This window comes from Xenopus laevis, chromosome 8S (genome assembly GCF_017654675.1).
Source record: "Xenopus laevis strain J_2021 chromosome 8S, Xenopus_laevis_v10.1, whole genome shotgun sequence".
NCBI lineage: Eukaryota > Metazoa > Chordata > Amphibia > Anura > Pipidae > Xenopus > Xenopus laevis.
The window spans coordinates 55,022,722-55,048,713 of NC_054386.1; the positions used below are offsets into that span (position 1 = coordinate 55,022,722).

Sequence of the window (25,992 nt, forward strand, 5' to 3'; positions counted from 1 at the left end):
AAAACGAAGAACCCCATATGGTCTGTCATTTCAGATACTGCAAAATCAACACATTTACATTGTTTTGAGGGGGGCAAATGTAGAAAAAAGTAAGTTCACCCAAGAAAACCATATATTTTCGGAAAGTACACATTCCCACGAATCTAAATTGAGTATGCATGTCTTTGTATTCCAAAGTACCAAGCCGCAAACCATTCCCAAATTTGGTGATTTTGGTGACATTTCCAAAAGTCACCTCAAAATTTCTAACCTGCAGCATCGTATTACCCACATACTATTAGGTATCAAGAGAAATCACCCCAAATATGAAAGCCTAGGGTCCTCTGAACAGTTTGATGCCCAATATGTATAGTGTACCCAAGCACGTGGCATATAGGACCCCCAAAAGGAAGACCCCCATATGGTCTGTCATTTTAGGTACTGCAAAATCAACACATAAACATTGTTTTGGGGGGGAGCAAAGGTAGAAAATGCACATTCACCCCAGAAAACCATATATTTTCGGAAAGTACACATTCCTGCGAATCCAAATTGGGTATGCATGTCTTTGTACTCCAAAGTACCAAGTCGCAAGCCTTTCCTAAATTTGGCGATAAAAGCAACAGTTTTTACATTTTTGAAATTGCCTAAAAATATTGCAATTGGCCGCATTTATTTCACCCATTTTTTTGCATACAATTGTAAAACACCATAAATATTGATGCCAAGGGTCTACTGAACAGTTTGATGCCCAATATGCATTGATATACCAAGGCAGCTGGCATATGCGGACCCCAAATGAAAATAGTGCATATGATTTACTCCGCTGCCGATTCGCCTTCTGTGAACATAGACCATTGACTTCATATTATGTGCCTCAAGACCCTCCTAACAGCAAAAACCCCCGAAAACCATATGTTTTTGGAAAGTACACATTCTGACGAATCCACCTAAGATAAAGACGTCTTTCTACACCAAACTACCAAACTGCAAAGCTTTTCTAAACGTAGTAAGGTTTTTACAACATTTCTGAAAATCGCCTAAAATTGTTGCAGTTTGCCGCATTTATCACACACAATGTTTTACGTATAAAGAGAAATCACCCTAAATATGGACGTCAGAGGTCTACTGAATAGTTTGATGCCCAATATGCAAAGATTTACCAAAGTATGTGGCGTGTACGGACCCCAAATGAAAACATGCATATGAATTTTCACGCTGGCCAACTAAGCTGCAGAAAAGAGAGCCCCAACTGTGCGTTATGTGCCGTATGACCCACAAAATGTAAAAAGACCCCTAGAAAACTATATATTTTTGGAAAGCATATATTCTGGCGAATCAAACTAAGTAAAATAAATCTTTCTATACCAAAGCACCAAACAGCAAAACAATACTAAAGATTCAAAAGGAACAATAATGCAGGGATAAAATTGCAATAAAACCACAAAAATAGCGTAAATCAATGAAATAACAAAATAATTGATCCGACAGCGTAATTAGTGGCCGAAATCGATTATCCAATAGTCACGCTGTCAAAATAACATGTTTTTAGGCAAAACAAACAGTACAATGAATAAGTAAAAAAAAAAAAAAAAAACCTGTTTGTGAGTTTTTGTGTATACATATTTGTGCACTAATAAAAGTTGTCTAAGTGTGCAAATACATGTAATTAAGTGTAAATAAGTGTACAAAATTGACCAAGTGTGCTAAAATAAAAAAATAAAAAATAAAAAATACAAATTTTTACTAAAATGTTTGTGTAAGTGTATAAATGTACTGTAGGTATGTGTAAATGCAGGTAAGTGGGTAAAAAAACGTGCACTTACCGTTTTTGTAGCAGGAGGATCGCTGGAACAGATAGAGGCAGCCAGAACAGCGTGTCTGCAGAGTTACTGCGCAGCAGGAAGCGTGTGGGCGGCTGTTCAGGAAGGAAGAGGTGAGTATGACGCAGCAGCGCTTTTTCCAGCGCATTTGCGTCTTTGAAGTCGGATATGCGGCAATCGTGTCGCAGATCCGACTCGACAGCCCCCCAGCCTTGTTGCCCAGGGGGCTGTCAACCCTTCTGACACTCTGCGGAGGCGGCAAAAGCCGCCGATGCAGAGTGTAGGGCTCAGCTGCAGGAGAACGTACATGGTACGTCCTTGGCAGCCTGAGCCCTGAACCGCCAGCACGTACGCCGTACGTGCTTGGCGGTTAAAGGGTTAATACAGACTGTAGAGGGGAGAGATGGGAGTTAGGAAAACTCCAGGTCCCGAGCATTCTGGATAACAGGTCCCTTACCTGTACTTTTTTATTACAGAGAAAAAGAAAATCCATTTTAAAAGACTTGACTTACTTGATTAAAAAGAAGTCTATTGGAGATTGCGTCCTGTAATTCAGAACTTTGTGGATAATTGGATCCATTATCCAGAGACACATTATCCATACAGCTCTGATTCTTTTTAATCAAATCAGATTTTTTTTCAGTTGATCCAAACTAAGATATAATTAATCCTTATTGGATGCAAAACAAAAATCACAGAAATGCATCCCCCTTTTACACCATTTCAAGGGAACTGAAGTCTGTGTCGGTTGCAGGAGTTAATGTTTACCACATCACTGGAATTGGATGAAAGATGTCCTCCCACCCAAAAAAGGTCCACAGTGCACAAAGCGTGCTGAAGAGAGAGAGCGCAAGAACGGCAGTAGAACATCAAATTCACAGAATACAAATTAGGATCCCACTTCAGTCATAATAAGATAAATACACAACAAGGCAATTATTGTGGAAAAAAACACACAGATAGAGGATTTGTATTTACTAAGATGTTTCCTGCCCCCTGAAGTCAATCGAGTTTATGATCTGATTGAAAAAACAATTGTCCTTGGAAAAAAAAGAACCTGCAAAGAACTACAGGGTTTCATTTCTCATTTCTACTTTCTCAATTCCCATCCACAATAATTCACAGAAACTATGAATACATAATATAAGTACAATATATAATATAATGCCTTTAATATAGACACAAATATATTAAAGGCATACTTTTGTGATAAAGGTATGGGGTCCGTTATCTGGAAACCCGTTATCCAGAAATCTTAGAATTACAGGATGTTATCTCTCATAGACTCCATTTTAATCAAATAATTCCCATTTTTAAAAATGATTTCCTTTTTCTCTTTAATAAAAAAATAGTACTTTGAAACTCACACAAGTGTGAACTTGAGATCTGGTCATAATGGTACCATGATGACTGCATCACACCTTCACCCTTTTTTTAGTTTCAGATAACACCTACCTGAATATATCAATGGAACTACCATTGATTTTTTGTGCAATGTAAATTTCAAATAATCCCCACATACCAGTCAAGAAGGTGGAGGATTAGCAGCTGCTTTATCTCTTAGCCCTGATCCCCAGCACAAACATCCTGGGTAAAACTCAGTCTCACCTATTCCCTAACTGCATTTGGCACACACAGATCAGCTCATAAAATTTCCCATCAAAAATCTCCTGAGATTTTTGGTGCAAAAGTTCATGATGACATCACTGGAGTTACCAATCAGACACTAGTCAGCAACACCCTTACCACTCCTCAGACAAGCTCAAATAGACACATTTGTCAATCAGAGGATTTTTATTTTTTTTCTTTAAATGTTTCTTTAAATTTTTTAGGCAAACATGTTTAGGGAGGCTTAGCCTCCCCAAGCCTTAATGGAAATCCGCCTATGCCAAGGATTCAGGATAACAGGTCCCATACCTGTATAAATATATATATATATATATATATATTTTTATCCATATAATATTTTTACAGAGGGGTTTACAGTATATGATAGGGCAAATTGGATTATTATGCTTGTCATGACATGACCTGTACTAAGTCTGAAAATTCTAACCAATTTCTAACCTTAAAGGAAAACTATACCCCCAAAATGAATACTTAAGCAACAGATAGTTTATATCAAATTGAATGACATATTAAATAATCTTACCAAACTGGAATATATATTTACATAAATATTGCCCTTTTACATCTCTTGCCTTGAACCACCATTTCGTGACTCTATCTGTGCTGCCTCAGAGATCACCTGACCAGAAATACTACAACACTAACTGTAACAGGAAGAAGTGAGGAAGCAAAAGGCAGAACTCTGTCTGTTAATTGGCTCATGTGACCTTACATGTGGTTTGTATGTGTGCACAGTGAATCTTACGATCTCAGGGGGCGGCCCTTATTTTTTAAAATGGCAATTTTCTATTTATGATTACCCAATGGCACATACTACTAAAAAAGTACATTATTATGATAATGGTTCATTTACATGAAGCAGGGTTTTACACATGAGCTGTTTTACTCAGTATCTTTTAATAGAGACCTACATTGTTTGGGGGGTATAGTTTTCCTTTAAAATTTTGTTTATTGCTACCTATGATTTTGATTCTTTGCTATTCTTCACCAAAATATACGCCACTGTGGTTTATCCTACATAGAAACTGTAGCCAGGTAAGTCCAAGCAGATGCCCTCCAGCTCTAACTGAATTACAGCTATAACTGTGTCTGAAGTAACTATTCCTTCTATGAAGGCTTTTGTGCCTTACACAGACTGTACAAAACATATACGCCACTGTAGTGTGTAACTCATAGGAGACGGTGTCAGACATCTAACACTTTATAGCAGTGACATGAAGAAGCTGGGAACACAATTGCCCGCACGGGATGCAGTTATTAGCAGCAGTAGCTGAAATGACTGATATTTCTGGAAACTGAGCAGCTGAAAGCTGAGTTTAAGTAAAATATATATGTAGACGTTCTATATATACACTGAAAGTAACCATTTCACTTCCATAAACAGATAAGCAAAATAAGAATATGTTGTAATCAAACCCATTTTGGATACAAAAAGTAGACATTAAGACATATAGCACATAGGCTGTTTGGGGACCCACAATCTAAACTTCTAAAGAAGTCGCTTCAGGCCCTTCAGATGTTGTTAAACTACAAATCCCAGAATCCTACAAATAACCAAAGGCAGTCATTTTGGGAACTGATGGTTATCCATCCCTGGCAAGTACTCTGTAATACATTTGTAACATATTAACTCACATTTTATTTATTTAAGGGCCAGGGAAGCAACTAAAAAACACATAATTAATGAAGAGGAATAAAAAAGGAATATACATATAAGGGATCTGTTATCTGGGAACCCATTCCCAGATTCTCCAACAGACTCAATTTCAATCAAAATAATAAAGATTTTTAAATATGATTTCATTTTTTCTCTGTAATAATAAAACAGTACCTTGTACTTGATCCCAACTAAAATATACTTAATCCTTATTGGTGGCAAAACAATCCTATTGGGTTTAATTAATGTTTAAATTATTTTTTAGGAGACGTAAGGTATGGACAGGGTCGAACTGGGCCGGCCCAGACCTGCTCCACTGATTAGTGCGGCACTCTTCGTGCATGCTTATGACGCGCAGGTGTGCACGCATATGTACGGGGGGCATAGTTTAAAGTTGGGAGGGGGCTCTGGTGACTGCCAGGAGGGCCCTTCTGGTTGCAGTCCCAGTGGGCCCCCAATTCTCCAGTTCGACCCTGGGTATGAAGATCCATATTACGGAAACAACCCCTTATCTGGAAAAGTCCTGGTCCTAAGCATTTGGATAACATGTCCCATACCTATACTTCTAATTTAAAAGAATACTATGGGGTGCTTCAAAAATTTCTCTATGGTTAGCCAATGGAATCAAAATATTGGGAATGTTTGGCTTGGCTCTTAGTCCAGTGAATACACACACACAGGTGGGAGAGTTTAGTGTATGTATAATAGAATATATATCCACAGTAGGCTTGGGCAAATTTGACCTGTTTCCTTTCGACAAAAATTTGCTGCTGGTGAAATGTCGCCAACGCCCATTAAAGTCTATGGGAATCAAAAAAATTTTAATTTTTTTTGACGCACAATGCCATACAAGTCTAGGGGCGTCATTTCCACAACAAAACAAGGCAAAAAAATTTGCCTATCCCTAATCCACAGTACAACTAAAGTTCAGTAATAAAAAGGGAATGTCCCTGCCCAAGAGCTGACATGTACTACACTGACTTTTCCAGGAATCTGCACAAGCAGTGAGATATTGGGCAGAAAATCTCAACCTTCTTGATCGTTGGCACATTGTGCACGTCCTCTACAGAACCAACACAGCCCTGCTGGCACAACAGGATGGAAAAAAAAGGGGATTATTATGTACAGTTTTTAGCTGTTTTCCAGAAATAGTTATTGCCGTAGTGTAACACTATGGACCCACAAAAAAACAAACTTGTAGGACTATCCAACCAATAGCCTTTAGTTACTGTATGTCAATTTGTCCCACTGTCAACATCTTGCCCTTTCATTCACATTAGCCCCCACTGTTCCTACTAAAAGAAGTGCAACTCAATGGGGTTTCACAGGGCAGTTATACAGTGTCTTGACTCTTTGGAGGGCTAATTTCTTTTAAAATTAAAGATGATGTAGACAACTGTATGTTAATTCTTCACCTCCCAAGCGTAGAATTCCAACAGCTAAGGGCTTATTTACCCTAGCATTACTATAGCTAAGTGTGGAAGATAGAGCAAAAGCTCAACTGAACAGGCCTTTTCACTAAGCTAGGCAGCATGTTCAGTTGTAACCTAAATCAGGCCAAATGTTGTTCAGAAAAGTCTAGAAAAATCAATAACATACTAAAATTTTATGTAAAGAGGGACTTCCCCTTTAAATAACTTGTTTAATAAGTTCCAAAAGTATTAATATCCTGCTGCAAACCCTGATAGTAGCCACGTCTCATTCGTATACATGCCTCTCTGCATGATTACCACCGTATGAAGGTGAGTTCTCCTGCATCCGCAATAAAACTGCTGAATGTTTTATCCCATGTTTCCCCCGTTAATCTCCTAATTTTTACCAGTTTATAGCAGGTGAAGGGAGCAGATGCTTTCTGCTGCTCCAGTGACAAATGAGAGCCGTCTCGAGACACTCGTCTGATTTGTGTTTGTTTTAGCAGAAGATATAAATGTTGCAGCAGCTTCCCAGCTGGGATAGATGCATTGCTACTGGCAAAGTGAATGTTTTATTATTACTGATAGCAGCAGCAACTCACCTAGGAAAATACTGAGAAGTGCAGCACAGTGCAGCATTAGTAAGGGCTCCGAAAATCCAACTCGCCTCTATTGTGTTAGTCTTCTGGGACTGCGTCAGCACAGATTTCACTGCTTATCCCAATTAGAAAAGGAGAGAGAACAGAGAGATTTTCTCCCCCAAATCACATTGTTATGGTTTATTAATCTAGAAGGGGATGGGTTTGCATTTAAAACAGCTATAGCTCTCTGACATGTGTTGTTTGCAGTCAGGAAAAATGTTAGCTTGAGAAATTTAAACAGTGTCAGAGTGGCCCGACAGTCCAGGAAAGCTTATGATGGGCCAGGCCCAGACTGGCTAATACTGGCTGGACTAGGGGTAGGCAGACAAAAGAGGTACATGCTTGGCACCCCCACTGTTGTGTCCTAGGCAATGGTCGGGTGTCTGCCTATTCTGCCTACCCCTAGTTCTGGTCCTGACCATTTATTTGGCCATTGAGGGCAGGTTTGGCTTTATGTGTCAGAAATGCCACAGCCTATTTAAAATCTACTATAGTTAGTGTATAAAGAGTGTGTATAAATGTGCGCTGGGTTTCATTTGGAGGGTTAAACATGATGGACTTTGGTCTTTTTTTTAACCCAAATTAACTATGTAACTATAGGTTCAGTTGCAGCAGACCCCCTGCTCACCTAAGTATTGGCCTTGTATGCTTAACCCATAGCCATTCCCCATGTCTTACCAAGATGGAGGAAAGTAAAGAAGAAAATATAGAGAGTATCTATTGCTATTGCTATTTTACTAAAGAGCATATGACCCTTGTCCACAGTCATTATTTCAAGCACAACAGGCCAAAATGCCAGCACCTACATTTTTTGTAGTCAAAGAAAAATCTGCCATGAGACTATCACCATGTAGTCAAGGGACTGTGGAACATTCTTACATCATACTGGAAGCATACAATGGGCATGGAGCAATCTACCTTGACAGATGATTACAGCAGCATAACTACAGAGTAAGTAGAACCTGTGATCATGGGGGGGGGGGGCAGACAGCAGGTTCTGCTTCTTCTACAGCTATAAAGAAATCAGTGTAGTTAAGCTTTTGGATGGATAATATTGTCCTTGCTGTTATTCAGTTTTTACTGTATATTTAATTATATGTTTCAAATAGTAAAGTGGTTGGTGAATGGTTTCCAAGACTTGTAACCAGCAAAGGTTTGTGATAAAAATAATGCCCACTTTGTTTTTTCCATAATGGTAATGGCACATTGGCAGTTTTAGAGCTCAGCATCAAACTCTTCCCCCACAGACTTGCATGGAAGATGCCTTCAAGCATTTGTGCCAGGTGATGTTGCCTTGAAATGTGTCTGTGCACTTGCCAGGCCATCACATGCATTTTTTAGACATTTTTAATGCAGTCTATGGTGACAGAGAGTTTTGCAGTAAGTTAATTTGAAGACTAAAATAATGGCAGGAATTTACAGCAATATCCTAAAGGGATGAAGAAAGACTTCCAGATGCGATGATTTTTATGTGAGATATGGCCTGAATACGAGCCAAGCCAATTTTTCAGCTTCAGGGTTTGGAAGACCACTGTACTTGTAATATTACTGTTTTCACTGCCAAATACGACTAAGGAAAAACCTACAGCACTTTTCAGCAGCTGAATTGGATGGATTTCAACAATAACTAAGGTAACCTATGCCATTGGGAAGCATCTGTTCTGCAAAGTTACCCAGCCTGGTTATTAATAATAATTCCAAAGCATTTTTTACTCTAAGGTCATCTTTAGATCATTATGAATATGGTTATTGTAAGAAATAAGAAATATTATATAACAGGGCTGCTATGCAGAGTTCTATAGCTATCAGCCCTATGCCAATTTAATACAGCCCCCCTCAGGGTGCCAGACTGTCATGAAACCTTGCAGGATAGAAAGCACTTTTCATCTAAGCAGCTCTCTGGTGTGCAGGGCACCCCACTTTGATTTCTCTGCATATGTTTTACATTTATACCAAACATCTGGTATTCAGTGCAATACTAGAATGTTAACATTAATAAAACAAATCTTCCCTGTTCATGTGTATACTGTATACTGTGTTTAAGAAAAGTTGAGGGTGTCAATTTAATATGTAGGAAGGGCAGTAGCATATACTAATACAAGCCAGATGGTCGAAGGTCAAATTTGGTGCATTTCCCAGGTACCTGTTATTAAAATGAACCGAACCGCATAAAAAGTCTATGTCTTTTAGTCTGTTACAACTGATATATCAAACTAAATCAAGCCCATCCGTGATGGAGTTGAAGTGATATATGGGTGGTTACAGGGTGGCTATTCCTGACAACTACAACATGCTCACATGGAATAGAATGTTTGTCTGGATTGTCTGATTTATTATATGGGATGATCCACAAGCAAATGGATCTACACGTTGGCTGCAGAGCCTCCCTGAGACTGGCTGATAAGGCTGTGACCCATTCTCACACTATTGACATAGGCTTAAAAGTGCTAAACAAACATTATATCTCAGTGAAACCAGGTTTTGACTGGGTTGATGGATTCAGACTTGTTATTTGGTCAGTCACATGACTTCATTAATGCACTTTTCAACAGCAGACTCTTGTCTGTATAATGAGTTTGGTCACATAAAGAATGTATAATGTAGCCCTTTGTGTATACCTGATTTTTATAACACTACTAATAATAATTTTCCAATTTTTTCCTTATACTCCACCATCCCTTTCCAGAGACTATTGTCCCCACTGCTACTACAGGTCCATCTCTCCCTACTATAACTGCTATCCAACAGCCACAGTCCATTCCTAGAGACTATTATACCCACTACTTCTATAGGCATCATCTCTCCTAACTATACCTGTTATACCACAGGCACAGTCCCTTCCCAGAGACTATTATCCCCACTGCTACTATATGCACTATCTCTCCCTACTATACCTGCTGTCCCACAGTCACAGTTCCTTCCCAGAGTCTATTATCCCCACTGCTACTATACGCACCATCTCTCCCTACTATACCTGCTATCCAACAGCCACAGTCCATTCCTAGAGACTATTATACCCACTACTTCTATAGGCATCATCTCTCCTAACTATACCTGTTATACCACAGGCACAGTCCCTTCCCAGAGACTATTATACCCACTGCTACTATATGCACTATCTCTCCCTACTATACCTGCTGTCCCACAGTCACAGTTCCTTCCCAGAGTCTATTATCCCCACTGCTACTATACGCACCATCTCTCTCTACTATATCTGCTATCCCACAGCCACAGTTCCTTCTCAGATACTTTTATCACACTGTTGCTATAGGCACTATCACTCCCTACTATACCTGCTATTCCACAGCCACAGTCCAATCCTAGAGGCTATTATACCCACTACTACTATAGGCACCATCTCTCCCTACTATACCTGCTATCCCACAGCCACAGTACCTTCCCACAGACTATTATCCCACTGCTACTATAGGTACCGTCTCACCCTACTATACCTGCTATCCCACAGCCACAGTCTTTGCCCAGAGACTAGTATCCCACTGCTACTATAGGCACCATCTCTCCCTACTATACCTGCTATCCCACAAGCACAGTCCCTTCCCAGAGACTATTATCCTCACTGCTAAAACAGGTACCATCTCTCCCTACTATACCTGTATACCTGTTATCCCACAGACACAATCCCTTCCCAGAGACTATTATCCCACTACTACTATAGGCACCATCTCTCCCTACTATACCTGTTATCCTACAGCCACAGCCCCTACCCAGAGACTATTATCCTCACTGCTACTACTATAGGCATCATCTCTCCCTACTATACCTGTTATCCCACAGCCACAGTCCCTTCCCAGAGACTATTATCCTCACTGCTAAAACAGGTACCATCTCTCCCTACTATACCTGTTATCCCACAGCCACAATCCCTTCCCAGAGACTATTATCCCACTACTACTATAGGCACCATCTCTCCCTACTATACCTGCTATCCCACAGCCACAGCCCCTACCCAGAGACTATTATACCCACTACTACTACTATAGGCATCATCTCTCCCTACTATACCTGTTATCCCACAGCCACAGTCCCTTCCCAGAGACTATTATCCTCACTGCTAAAACAGGTACCATCTCCCCCTACTATACCTGTTATCCCAAAGCCACAATCCCTTCCCAGAGACTATTATCCCACTACTACTATAGGCACCATCTCTTCCTACTATACCTGCTATCCCACAGCCACAGTCCCGTACCAGAGGCTATTATCCCTCTTGCTACTATAGGCATCATCTCTCCCTACTATACCTGTTATCCCACAGCCACAGTCCCTTCCCAGAGACTATTATCCCACTACTACTATAGGCACCGACTCTCCCTACTATACCTACTATCCCACAGCCACAGGCCCTTCCGAGACTATTATCCCACTAATACTATAGGCACCATCTCTCCCTACTATACCTGCTATCCCACAGCCAAAATCCCTTCCCAGAGACTATTATCTCACTGCTACTATAGGCACCATCTCTCCCTACTATACCTGCTATCCCACAGCCACAGTCCCTTCCCAGAGACTATTATTCCACTGCTACTAGGCACCATCTTTCCCTACTGTACTGCAGTCCCACAGCCACAGTCCTTTCCCAGACTATTATACCACTGCTACTATAGGCACATCTCTCCCTACTATACCCGCGATCCCATAGCCACATTCCCTTCCCAAAGCCTATTATCCCACTACTATACCTGCTATCCCACAGCCACAGTCCTTTCCCAGACTATAATACCACTACTACTATAGGCACAATCTCTCCCTACTATACCTGCTATCCCACAGCCACAGTCCCTTCCCAGAGACTATTATCTCATTGCTACTATAGGCACCATCTCCCCCTACTGTACCTGCTATCCCACAGCCACAGTCCATTCCCAGAGACTATTATTCCACTGCTACTATAGGCACCATCTCTCCCTACTACCTGCTATCCCACAGCCACTGTTTCTTCCTAGAGACTATTATACCCACTGCTACTATAGGCACCATCTCTTCCTACTATACTTGGTTTTCCACAGCCACATCCCCTTCCCAGATGTTATTACTCCTTTAAATAAGGTCTAAATGAGATTATACTATGCACTGCTGACGATTTCCAAAGTCATCGCCAGGTCAAAGAATCTTGCTACAACAAATCTGTATGGGTAGCTAAATTATAAAATACCAGAAATATAAATCTTACATGTTTTAAATTGATATAATCACAGAAGGGTAAATCTATATATTAAACTGTCCCTGAGAGTTTTCGTTTGCTTTGAATCTGTAGCCAGAGGTACATAAGGCTCCCTATGAATGATTGCCGCCGAGCACATATTGAGTGGCGCTTCATCACAAAAAGTAATAAAGCACATTGATAAACCTGGCAGTGTCCAGGCACCAAAGTCTGATTAATCCCCCTGATGTGTCCTTGTAGAAGTTAGCCCAAGGGCCCAGAAAGAGAGAGGGCAATTGAATTATAAAGGGGTGAGAGGAAGGACAATGGTACTTCAGGAATATAGATGAAGACTAGGATAGGCAGAGGCACTTTCATATGCTGCTCAGTCTGTACTGTGGGAGCTTCACTGACTCCTAATCTTTGCACATCCACACCTTTGGTGTCTGCAGAGAGATACACTAAAATATGTAAATGCTGAGCAAAAGCAAAATGTAACAAGGACACAGTGCACCTCAAATACTAATTAACACCACTGGTAAGGCACGGCTATATTGATTTAATTTTGTACAACTAGGGTTAGTGAGACAGAAATAGCCACCTGATAAAACACTGGAATACTACAAGAATAAATCTATTTTTACAAGGAGTTCAAGATCTGGTTGTCTTCATTGTCAGACTTTAAGAGTGGTCTATATTCCCATATCTGTATGCAGTAATAAATCACTGGCCTGGCTACTGAAGGCATCATACAGTTTCATCTTTTGTGTTGACGTATTCCATTTAGCTCCCATAAACATTGCTACCTGTTATTTCTTGAGCTTAAAAGTGAAACTGAAACTACTAAATGTTTGTTTCTTGTGAGGAAGATAATCAGCTAATCCATCCCTCAATTGGCCTAATTTTTTTTTAAATATAGTTTTTGCCTTCTTCTAACTCTTTCCAGCTTTCATATGGGTCACTAACCCTATGTAAAAAAACAATGCTCTGCAAGGCTACAAATATATTGTTATTGCTACAATTTGTTAATCATCTTTCTGGCCTCTCCCCAGTGTCGGAATGGCCCACAGGGATACTAGGAAAAGTCCCGGTGGGCCCAGGTGTCAGTGGGCCCTCATGCTGCTAAATATTTGGCCTATTTAATGGCCATTCCCTATTTCTATGAGAACAAAGAGGCTAAATAGATGAATAACAGAGTATAGTATATAAAGAAAAGAGACTAGAAGAATAGAGGTTGAATGAGGAGAAGAAGAAAAACAGTATTAAGAGTGGGTCCCTGGTCTAAGATTAATTGGTGGGCCCCTGGTCAAAGGTTTTTGAGTGGGCCCCTGGAGTCCCAGCCCGACACTTCCAGTCTCCTATTTGGACCCTAAAAACAAAATTGCTGAAATTGCAAACTGTAGAGCTGCTTAACTAACATTTTTTTAGAATATCACTCCCTACCTAATACTAAAAGTTAATTTAAAGATGCACAATCCCTATAAAGTATGGAGAACCAAATTATGGAAAGATTCCAAATCGAGAAAACCCCAGGTCGCCAGCATTTTAGATAACAGGTCCCATACCTGTATGATATAACAGCATTATACAACTAGTATGACATTATAATACAAATAACATTTCTTTGCACAGAGCAATAAACTGCCACCTTAATTTGGAGGGGCCAAGTCATTAGCTAGGGACCATGTATAGACAGCTTCAGAGTAGAATACCCAATACCATTGGTTCTTTTGCTAATCTGTCTGTGATGGATAGGCCCATTCTATTCTTCCCATCTGCTGCCTTTCATTACACTTTCAAATAATGTATTTTAAATACTAACAATTAATCCTAACCATGCTAGCTGGGAATGGTGGGTACTAGGTACCTATAACGTTTGTTCTGACCCAGTATTAATGGTTGGAAAGAGACAGACTAAGAGGGTCACGACTGCAGAATGTTTGCAGGAGTTGGGATAGTGCTGGATGAATCCAAGTAAACTACAGATGAGAATCAGAGCAGCAATCAGCTGCAGGTAAGTGATAAACTTAAAGAATGTAGATTAAAGAATGGAATGGTGGGAAAGAGCGAGTTTAAGCGAATGTCATGAATGGGTGTACTAGACAAGGCCCCTGATCTGAAAGGTGAAGGAGGATTCTGAAGAAGGGTAATGGTGCAGGGAGGAACTTGCTATGTGAGAAGTCAAGATCTTGGTATGTGCAAACACGGCACTCTCGTGAGACCTAATAAAGGCCGGGGGGGGGAAGGCTGCTGAAAGTGTGTCAAGTATGATCAATACTTCATTCCTGAGAGGAAGCTTCTGCTCTAACACAAAACAAATCGGGCTTAAAAAATATCTACACAAAGTAAAGACAAAAATCCTCCTATCTGTTTAAAAAAAAACATGTTTTTATTATAAATAAAAACATTTATATTCCATAGTGAAATTCCCAGCTGCTTCAGCAGCAAATTACCAGGAAAAGGGGGGGAAAGTGTGGTTTTAGGTTTCTGCATCTTCGTCAGCCGATCAGTACAAAAGTTGGCACATTCAGAGAAAAGCAGGTTCTCACTGCACGGGCCAATTTCATACAAATTAAGAGCAAAACGCTGTGTTAGTGTGATCCAAAATTAGGGTTTAAAACAATGAGAAACAGCAAAGGAAAATCAATGGCAGCCAGGTCAGGATTCCAACTCTGATCCCAAGGAATTTAACAGGTCTGGTCCTAATTAGGCCTTTACACGAGCACAGGTTTCCCCATCCCTGAATCAGCAGCCTTTTAACTTTTACTCTACTGGGTATTCTTATTGGCTCAGTTCACTTTCCTTTTAAATAGGAGGGTGACCGGGGGGGGGGGGAATGGCAAGTGTGTTTTCCGGGAATGTAGCACATGGTTTTCATATTATGAAAAGCTTTCGTTTTTATTTTATATCCGTTTATTGACAAAATGCTATCCATGTTATATCAAGATGAATAAGTGGCCTTTATATGACCATCCCACAGTACACAAATCAAGTGGTTGGGTAAGTTTAAAGGGGTTATCAAGAACCATATAGCAGTAGACATACAAAATGTATCCAACAGCCTACATAACCTCCACAGTTATAAGTTGAAGAGGAACGCCATACAAAAGAATAAAATACAAAATGCTACACAATGAACAATGTAATTCTTATCAACATAAGTTTGTAAATGGAATCATACAAAAAATCAGTATCTGCTTTCTGTTCACCAGTGTCGGACTGGCCCACCAGTATACCAGGGAAAACTCCCGGTGGGCCCTCATGCTGCTAAACATTTGGATTCTCTACTTAAATGAGAACATGGAGCCTAACTAGATGGAATAATAGATTATAGTATTATAGTATATAAAGAAAAGAGACTAGGAGAATAGAGATGAGTGAGGAGAGTAAGAAAAATATTACTCAGAGTGGGCCCTGGTCTAAGGCTTTTTGGTGGGCCCCTGGTGTCCCAGTCCGACACTGCTCTGCAAAGTTTCTCCTGACAGTTGAAACAATGTAGCAAATCAACTTTCCTTTAGCCAACACCCCAGTTCCCTTCCATCCTTCTTCACTAGTCCTCACAGAACATGCAAAACATTGTGGAAACTGGAATCTTGTCTGAAGATTTGTGCCACAGGAGAGATGTAGGGTAGCTACATACTGCCTTGAATAGCAATTACAAATAACATTAATTTTGTTAGCAATTTCATACATATAGCAATGGGACCTTTTATCCAAAATGCGCAGGACCTGGGGTATTCCAGATAAGGGGACTTTCTGTAATTTGGATCTCCATAATAATTCTGCTAAGTAATCATTTAAACATTAATTAAACCCAAGTAAGATTGTTTTGACTACAATAAGAATTAATTACATCAACTGATTTATTGTTACAATGCTAAAAGGGAATACTTTTTAAAAATGTGAATATTTTTATTAAAACTGAGTCTATAGAAGACAGCCTTCCTGAATTTTGGAGCTTTCTGGATAACAGGTTTCCAGATAACCTGTATATTAGAATGATACCTGTAATAGCATTTATATTATTATTCCCATTTTAAAGTTTTAGAAGGTGGATTAAATGTTTCCTATATTCCCCTCAGGGAGACAGAGGCAAGCAGAGAAGTAGAATGAGGGGTAGAGAGTAGAAGAAAATTATTCGTGCTTAATAAGTGTAAACATAAACTACCTAATGTGTATGTGAAATTCAGTGTGAATTTTAGCAGCTGCCTGCTTTTTATTCAGCTCAAGTATAAAAAAAAAAAAAAAAAAAGGAAGAAAGAAAGAGAACAGGGCTTTATGTCTGATAGCATTTTGCCTCACTTACACTATGTATTTTTAACAACTGCTGGGTTTCTGCAAGTATATTTAGGCAGTGAATATATATATATATATATATATATATATATATATATATATATATATATATATATATATATATATCATACATCTTATAAGTACACCTCCCTTTGCATTGTTATGAGTGAACAGTCAAAACAGGGTTGAGGAAAAATATAAATATTATCTCCATTGTGGAGAAAGATTAATGTTGATGTAAAGCACAACATTTCTTGATGAAAGACAAGGCTAATATAAACATAAATTAAGCATTATCTGTCTGTATCTTTATTCCTGTCAAGGCAGGCCTGTATTTGCAAAGTCAGAAACAGCAGTGCAGAAAAGAGCAAGGGATAGACAGATACTGCTTTCAATATCAAATACAAAGGACTTTAAAGTCATTGAACATATGTAATGAATGTATAGTGGACAATTGCTCCGAATTATATTTTTTCTTTTTGAAAATTTTATTTTTATGTTTCTCTCCCGTTTAATGCAACAACAGAATTGCAGCGGCATACCCATACTTTTCCTCTGACTGGAGTAGCAGTACTAGAGTGTACCCTAATTGGATGCACAGTTAAGCACCTCTACGGATATATGTGACTGGGCACTTTAATAATAATACCAAAGGACGTGAGGTCGCACTGCACACTGCAGGCGAAGCAAGTGCAATACAATTATAGTCAAATTTGTGAGGGTTAAATAAAACTCCCCTGTTGGATGGCATAATGCCAACCAATTGTAGTGCTGAAACAAGTAAGAGAGTTGATGGGACAAATTTCAGCCTGAGACAGAGATACCAGACAATCAAGGTATTTTATTCTTCTTGCTCCCCACCCTCTAACATTAGTACTAAAACCTCAAGCTAGTGAGCACTGGGCTCTTTTTAGCAAGTTAAGCACAGCCCATCTTATAGTAAGTTACGTCTCATACTGCACTTTCCAAAAGTCTCATGCACCCAAGAGTTGTGGAACCTTCAGCAGCCCTCCTGTTCTATTCATATATTTAATCATGTTATGAGGTAAGGGGCCCCAAGTATATGGAATCTCATACACACACAGTCTGAACATCAGGATTACTCCATATACTTTTATTCATTATTCTAATAGCAGTGCTTCTGATTCCTATCAAAATGTTTTTAGGTAATTTAAGATGCAAAAACATGCCTGCAGTCTATTTCTATTTGTGATCAAGCTAGAAAGCTGAGAGAGTGGGCATGAATGTAGAGTTACCTATAGTTCCAACTGACCAAAGGCATGGGGCATTTTGTCAGCTTGTGTACAAGCAACTTACACAGGAGTATAGTAATTTATTAAAAGCATAAAAATAAATCACTCTGCATCACGTATACCAATGTCTACAAGCTCTCATCCACCTTCTGTAGTGATAGTCTGCTGCATGTTCAGTGTGTTCCAATAATCAATGTACAGTAGCTGGACCTGTAAATACACTGTTGTGCCAGCAGTGGGTCAGTTTGCCACAATAGAGCTCCAAAGTCAAATACACGTGGGTAGAGCCGCACTCTGTTAATCATGCCACACTGACACACTCCTAGTACCAGTTGAGCACAGAGAGGAAATCCCTAAACAGTACCAAAAAAGAAGGGTTGCGTACATGGCAAAACGTCAGATGAAACAATCAGTTATGAAACTCCCTAGCTAAACCTAAATGTTTATTAGTGGGGTACAGGGGGCCCAAAGATGGAAAAGCAAAATTTGCAGGTTGCAAAATTTGTACTGGAGTGGGTGGGGCTTGGCTGGATTATGGGCAGAGTTTTAGGATAATTAGAGAGGGCAGATAATGTAAAGGCCATTTTTGCCCTTTATATTGCACATAGAATATCCTAATCAATACAGACAAATGCAATAAAGAAACTGTAACAATAAGAAAAACTTATGGCCATAGCTATAATTCCTTTTTTAGCCATTGACATTTCCAATATTACAGTATATCCAAACCATAACAGAACCTGCCAGTGTATCTGCAGGCACCATGATCAGCTTGTCTAAAACCAGCCAGCATTCAAACGGTTAATCAAGTGTCAGTAAATCCCTGAGATCTGAAACTATAACCAAATGTTCCCAGGAGATTTCTATCTTTCTCAACGCAGATGGTTAATTGTATTAACAACCACATTTTTCACTGGTGTCCGTTCCAAACAGTCACTCACTTGGCCACTATTTGCCAGCTCCCTCTTTATTATGTAAATTATAGCTACTGCGTGTATTCTGCTTTTGGCACCCATCATTTCTGCTTCTAAAATATCATTTCTGCATATACTGTAGAAGCACTGACTTACAAACCACCATGAATAAAAAGTTCTTAAAAAAACACAAATGGGGAGGAATTGTTGGTTTCTTTGGCAGAGAAAAAAACGCTAATTTTTCATGCCAGGCAAAAAAACATTAGCACAAACTGACACTATTTTGCCCGCAATGGACCTTGATTTCTTAGTACCACAGTTTAAGTGAACTTCCGGAAGCCAAGTACAATGCACCTTGATTTCTCAGTATCACAGTTTAAGTGAACTTCCTAAAACCCAGTACAAATGCTCACGCTAGAAAATGCTTGAACTTTTAAATAAATAGCTACCTTGTGCCAAAGCTGCCTCTCCATAACAAGCTAGCCCTAAGATCTTTATTGTGCATTGCTGTTTATCTAAAAGCACAACAGTATGTAAGCTCAGCTGTACAAAATAACTCTACAATAGCATAATGCACCTCCAAATAATTAATGCATCTTTGAAGACAGTCTACATTTTTAGTTAACAAATGCTTGGTTGCTTAGGTTAGACAGCCTAGATACTAGACGCCTGGAGAGTTGGAAAACAAACAGTTAAATCAATGACTAAACAAAATATCGAACAACTGTAGTCTATTTGGAAAGTCAAATTCCCTGGAATCAAACTGCAGTCCGTCTGTCCCCCCCCCCCCACCCCCCAGCTACTGAACAATAGATTTGGAATAGATTTGGTTAGGACTGGCCAAACACATTTCTGGCAACAGATTTTATATAATGTGGATACATGTTTGCACAAACGTTTCCTGTCCTAGTTAACCCACTGCATTCCATAAATTGTAAACACTACAGCATTAGCTGCCGGCACCTAGATTTTATATTTATCTGTTACCCCAACATGAAAGGGTTTAAATAAAAGAATATTTTAAACAAAATTAATGTTAATTATAAATATTTACAGTCAGGGCTCACTAGGTAATCGGTCCTGCCAACAAACAAAATCAAAAACAAAAACTCCTCCCACCATACAACCAAACCCCACCTACTACAAGATCTGCTTGTCTTGTGAACCATGAAACACCTTACATTTTGGGTCCCCCCCCCCTCTGCCATGGGCATCTGACTTCAGTACCTGATGGCAGCCCTGATTACAGTTAAAGTATGTAAACCTCTAGTGCCAGGGAGATTTGCACAAACTGGGCCAAACTAGCAAGTCTGCATTCATTAAACAGTTACCCAGAAATGTAGATCTGTGGCATCCTGGAACTTGAAAGCCACACTTGTACATCAAACAATGTGCAATGCTTAAAGATAAATGATATATTTTATTATTTGGGTCACAAGGTGATACTTTTGAGTAGTAACTGGATCTGTAACCTGTAGTTCTCCAGATTTTGATGAACTGCAGCTACCAAAATTTCATGACAGCAAAAAACTCTGTAGTTAATCAACAGCTGGAGAGTCTGTGCCTCCTTAAAATACATGTAGTTAATCAACAGCTGGAGAGTCTGTGCCTCCTTAAAATACATTGTAATGACCCTAAAGCAATGCTTAAATGGGTCCTCCACCAAAAACAGATAAATAAAAGACAACTTAATTCTAAGCATCTTTCCAAAATATATCCATTAAACATGATTACATCTGTTTTAAAGTTATTTCTAAATGCAATTGCTAATCTATCTATTGAGTCTGGCCTGACACTAGGAAACCAAGCAGAAGTCAGTTCGTGCTTTGCTGACCAGTAACATTGTTTCAGGAGTCAGGCCAGCAGTGCAGAGAATGTAAACTATCAGACAGATACTGCTTTCTCAATAATTACATTAGCGAATAACCTTAAAACCAATGAAAATGTTGTAAAAATGTTGTAAGGTATACATGAAAGTTATTTAGAAGGAGGTTTACTTTCATTATGCATTTAGAGTAAGTCACTTTAAAGCAAGTTCTATCATGTTTACAAATGCTTAGGAAGTGGTGACACTCATCTGTATTCAATTCCATTTGCACTGTTCCAATTCAATATGTTACCAATAAATTGCCCCTTGTCTGTCAGCACAGAATCTTTGGACATACTGTAGAAGCCTGCTGTATACACTTGTGAAGAGTGACAAGGAATGACTGCTTGATTCCCACAACCTACAAGTCTGGTTACACCTATGGTGCTATCCAAGAGAATCATAGATATGCTCATCTAGTGCAAGAATATGTGTGTTCAGTCAATCTTTCTATGAATGCATTGTTTTCTAGCACATCCATCATCTTTAAAGAATCAGTAAACCAAAGAATCCTGTATGATGTTATAGTAGAATGTCCTGCTCCTCTGTACAGGCATAAAGTCTATTATATGGGATGATTGGGGCCTGGGATTTTCCATAAGAGATCATTCCATAATCTGGATCACCATACTAAAAAGTCTACTAAAAAAAAAAAATTACATATAAAACAAAACCAATAGAATTGCTTTGCCACCAATGTGAATGGATGCAGCTTAATTACCATCAAGTAAAATGTACTGAAAAACAGGAGCAAATTATTTAATTAGGGCCCCATGGAAAATTGTATTGCTGCACTTTAGACCTTATAAATTGGATAATGGGTTTCCAGATAACAGATCCCACATCTGTACAGGCCCAGATTTGGGGAAAGGCCACCAAGGCCCGGGCCTAGGGCGGCAGGATTTAAGGGGGGCAGCATGAAGCCCAACCACATCTGTATTGGTTTGGAAGCTCTGGGGCTGATCATGAGATACATTTGTTTTGTAAATTTCCCATGTGCCAATCTCCAGTGCTCTGACCTGATGATGAAAAGTTGTGCATGTGCACAAATGAAGGGAAGGGGACAAGGGTGACATACGACAGCGGGGGTGCCCGCTATGTAAATCCGGCCCTGCATCTGTACCGTAAAAACTATGTGCAGCTTCTGAGGCTCTAATATAGTTTCTATACACAAGATACTATCAATATATATATATATATATATATATATATATATATATATATATATATATATATATATATATATAAATATATACATAGTAGTATAGTGAACACATAACAATACAATGAATTTAGTCATAAAGCGGAGATGGCCAGAGTCAAAATATCATAAAAAACCTTCTTATGTAAAATACAGCTGTTTCTGCAATGATTTACAATATTGTATGTATGATGAAAGACTATATCTGTCCGACACCTTAAAACTGTTTTTTGGTACTCTGGTGTTACTCTCTCTTTAAAATTGACATCTGTATCAACATTTTCTGTGTAGCAAGCCCACTCCCCCATCTCCAAATAATCCCTCTGCATGTGCCCCATCAAAGCCAAAAAAGGAGGCGCAAGTCACACAGAGCACGCTTTACATGTCAGCAAGGAACATGCCACACACGCACACACACCTATGTGTAAATCTGGGACACCGGCTACCACATTTTGGTGAAAATGAGTTTCATAATTGGCAGGGACAGGGCGATGGCTATAAGTTTGATTTGCCAAATGCATTCAGCAAACATGTGAGGTGAACAGAAGCATGGCACAGAGAGGAATAAAAGAGAGAGAGGATGGAGGAGGATAAAGGAGAGGGGTTCAGAGGGGTGGAATGGGAGCCAAGCTGTACAAACAGCGCTTTGATTAGAAAGCCATTCACAAAACGTAACCTCCTTCTGCAAAATAGAGAGAGCTTCATTTCCATTGCAGCCTCTGTGCTGGCAGATAGGCCTGCAATCCATCCCAACAGAAAAAGGTCAACATAACACAGGGTGCTTTCAGTATACATTGTAAATTCAAATATTATCAGTAATCTAAAGGCTGATTTGGGCCTGTGCACAGTGCCTGGGACCATCTTATCCCTTGTAAGGATACCATATACCAAAGGTCTTTGCGGACATGTTTTGTGGGCCACATATACGGATCGGCCTGATCCAACATGCAGTTCTTCCAGCTGTTGACGAGATACAGCACCCAGCATCCCTTGACTGCCTCAGGCTCTTAGTGGATGCCGGGAAGTGTAGTTCTTACCTAGTTGAAAGTATCCTCACTTGCTGTTTGTTGTAGAGTGTTCAGGGTCAGCGCTCCTCTCAATCTCACTAGTAAAGTGCCCTCCTCTGTGCCAGATGTTCCAATTGGCTCTCTGCCGGGAGGCTCATTGGCAGAAAGCAGTGCAGGATGGAGTTACAGCCTCTCCAGTGATAAACCACTTAGTGTCCTCTGACTCAGGGAGTCCCTGTAGTATCTCAGTAGTCAATGGGTGAAAAGGTGCCCAGCAAGTGTACTAGATGCCAGGGTGCTGCTGGTTCAGTAGTGCCCTAATCCAAGGTGGTTCAGTGCTGCCCTGCTCAGGGCTGGCTCAGAGAATGAATAGGTGGCTGAGTAAGTGGGTGCCCCTGTGCCCTGGCTCAGTGAGCTCTTCCCCCCCCCCTCCCTGTGCAGTGGGCAAGTGGTAGAGAGAGAGCTCTGTGCTTGCAGCAGGTGGATGCTCCTCCCTGTCTCTGCTGCTCAGTGCGCTCCTCCTGCAGGATGCTGCATCCTCCCCAGCGCGCACAGCCCTTTGTGCAGCATCACTCTGCTCTCTGCATCTCCCTGGAGGGTGGGGGGTGGATTGAAGAAAAAAAGCACGGACTCCGGTGCTGCTTTTTCGCCGGATCCTCTTAGAGCTTCAGCATCCGGTTCCCCCCGCTGCACGGCTTCCTCACAAAGGGCCCGCTCCGCATCTAATTTCTCTCTTCATTGAGCTACAGTACCCGGGAGCGCGCTGCAACCTGCCATAAAGGGCGCGCACCCGGAACAGCGAGAGCGCGCAGAGGAGAGGGAGAACGCTGAGGTGCACGCGCAGAAGGGACCATGAAGCAGAAACGGAGGGGAGAAGGAGGAGCCGCCATGGAATGCGGGGATGGAGGGAGACAATTGCACCATTAACCCATTGGTTGCACAAAGCGTTTCAAGTGTTTTCCTTCCCATTATACGATTACAAGTTGCAAGGGAAACCAGGCGCTATAGTCTGTGAGCAACGGCGGTGCCTATCCCTATTTCCCACACGAGAGGCTGCCATCGGGGATTTGTTGGGTTGCCTATGCTCCGCAAGATTCTCCTGCAGCACAGAGACAACATCATTCTCCCCTATGAAAACATTTAGGTGCTGTATTGATATATATATATATATATATATATATATATATATATATATATATATATATATATATATATATAATAAACTTAAATAAAATAAATGAGTATGAAAGAGCTTATCATACATACTGTCAGCTGAGTAAGAAGGAGCTTATACTACATACTGTCAGCTGTTATACACACACACACACACATATATATATATTCACTACACTTACTGTATCTATTGATTTGCAACTTGTATTTGTTTGCAATATAATAGAGATTGTATATTGTAAAATATATAGGAAATAATGTGTCCACCTATTGTCAGAGCTCAATAATTATAGAACCCCATACTACTAATTTAGCAATTCTTATACCACTGGGGCCCAGGTGGTGGGTCTTGCCAAAGGACCCCAAAAAAAACAGGGCCCCTGTTTCACCCTAGCCACTCCCAGTTATGCCAAAACCCCACCAATATATTCTGCTAATTAGGGATGCCTCAAATTCAGGATTTGGTTCGGGATTCAGCAAAACCAAATAGCTGGCAGATTGATACTAGAGATGCACCAAATCCAGGATTCGGTTCAGAAATCAGCCTTTTTCAGCAGGATTCGGATTTGGCCGAAACCTTGTGCCTGGCCAAACCAAATCTGAACTTTTGTGACTTTTTGTCACAAAAGAAGAATTTTTTCCACTTTTTCCTTTCCTGACCCGCAAATTAGGGTTCGGTTCAGTATCAGGCCGAATCTTTCACAAAGGATTCGGCGATTCGGCTGAATCCCAAATAGTGGATTCGGTGCATCCCTAATTGATACACTTTGTCCCTGCTGAGCAGAATCCCTGAGTTTCAATAAAGACAGGATTGTTAGGATTGATACAATATTTGCTAATGTTCCACAAATACTACTGAGAAATGTATCAACTAAATGTATCAACTAAAGGTACCAAATTGTAACAGAGTTTTCTCCTGGATTACTGAGCTGCCAGACTGAAACACCAGAGACAGGAAGGTGAAAACTTTAAACTTAAAGGGGTGGTTCACCTTTAAGTAAACTTTTAGTATGTCATAGAATTGTAATTTTTAAGCAACCTTTCAATTGTTCTTTGTTATTTATTTTAAATAGTTTTTTAAATATGTGCCGTTTTCTTCTTACTCTTTCCAGCTTTCAAATTGGGGTCACTGACCCCATCTAAAAACAAATGCTCTGTAAGGCTACAAATGTATCATTATTGCTACTTTTTATACTCATCTTTCTATTCAGGCCTCTCCTTCATATTCCAGTTTCTTATTCAAATCAATGCATGGTTACTAGGGTAATTTGGATCTCAGCAACCAGTTTGCTGGAATTGCAAACTGGAGAGCTGCCGAATAAACAGTTAAATAACTCAAAAACCACAAATAATAAAAAAATGAAAACCAATTGCAAATTGTCTCAGAATATCATGGTGAACAACACCTTTAAATGTTTAATTAAAAAATAAAAGATGGAAAGCAATAGAAAAAAGTCTGTATTTCTGGTGAACAATCTGAAAACAACTGAACTGAAAAAGTGTGTTTGGAACCCCTTTAAACAATGTTGCAGAAGCCAGCTAATTAACAGATCTGGAGAACTGGCTTCTGCTACATTGTTACAAGAGTTAGACCCAAAGAACAGAGAGGGATAACAAATACTGCTTTCAATAGCAATGACAAAGGCAATCCATTAAAAATCTGCAAACATTCTGCTAAATTCTTTTAAGGCAGATTTACATAGGGGATTTATTGAACCCATTGATTGGAGCTGATTCAGCCAGAGAGAAGGGGATAAGGCACAGTTGTGCATGTGTGTGTTTGCAAATCGGTTGCAAGTTGTGGGTAACATTTCCATAGAGGGGATTGTGCCAGGTGCATTATGTTAAACAGTAGTAGTGTGATTCTTTTGGAACAAGTCTGCTGCACTTATTGACACAATCCACTGTGAGAAGAAACACCACCATTTTCATGGTGGCACTAGCTGCAGGCGTCCTCAACATCAGTAGGTGCATTT

The 25,992-nt window shown here is 39.9% G+C and overlaps 1 protein-coding gene across 2 annotated transcripts in view; it reads right to left on the reverse strand.

The window, feature by feature from the left end:
* Positions 1 to 23,612, reverse strand: part of nexmif.S (neurite extension and migration facto S homeolog) — a 310,163-nt gene extending 286,551 nt beyond the window's left edge. For both annotated transcript variants that reach the window (XM_041574515.1, XM_041574514.1), the window contains exon 1: positions 22,874 to 23,612. The gene's annotated coding sequence lies outside the window, so the exon portion shown is untranslated. The remainder of the gene's footprint in view (positions 1 to 22,873) is intronic.
* Between the last annotated feature and the right edge of the window lie 2,380 nt (positions 23,613 to 25,992).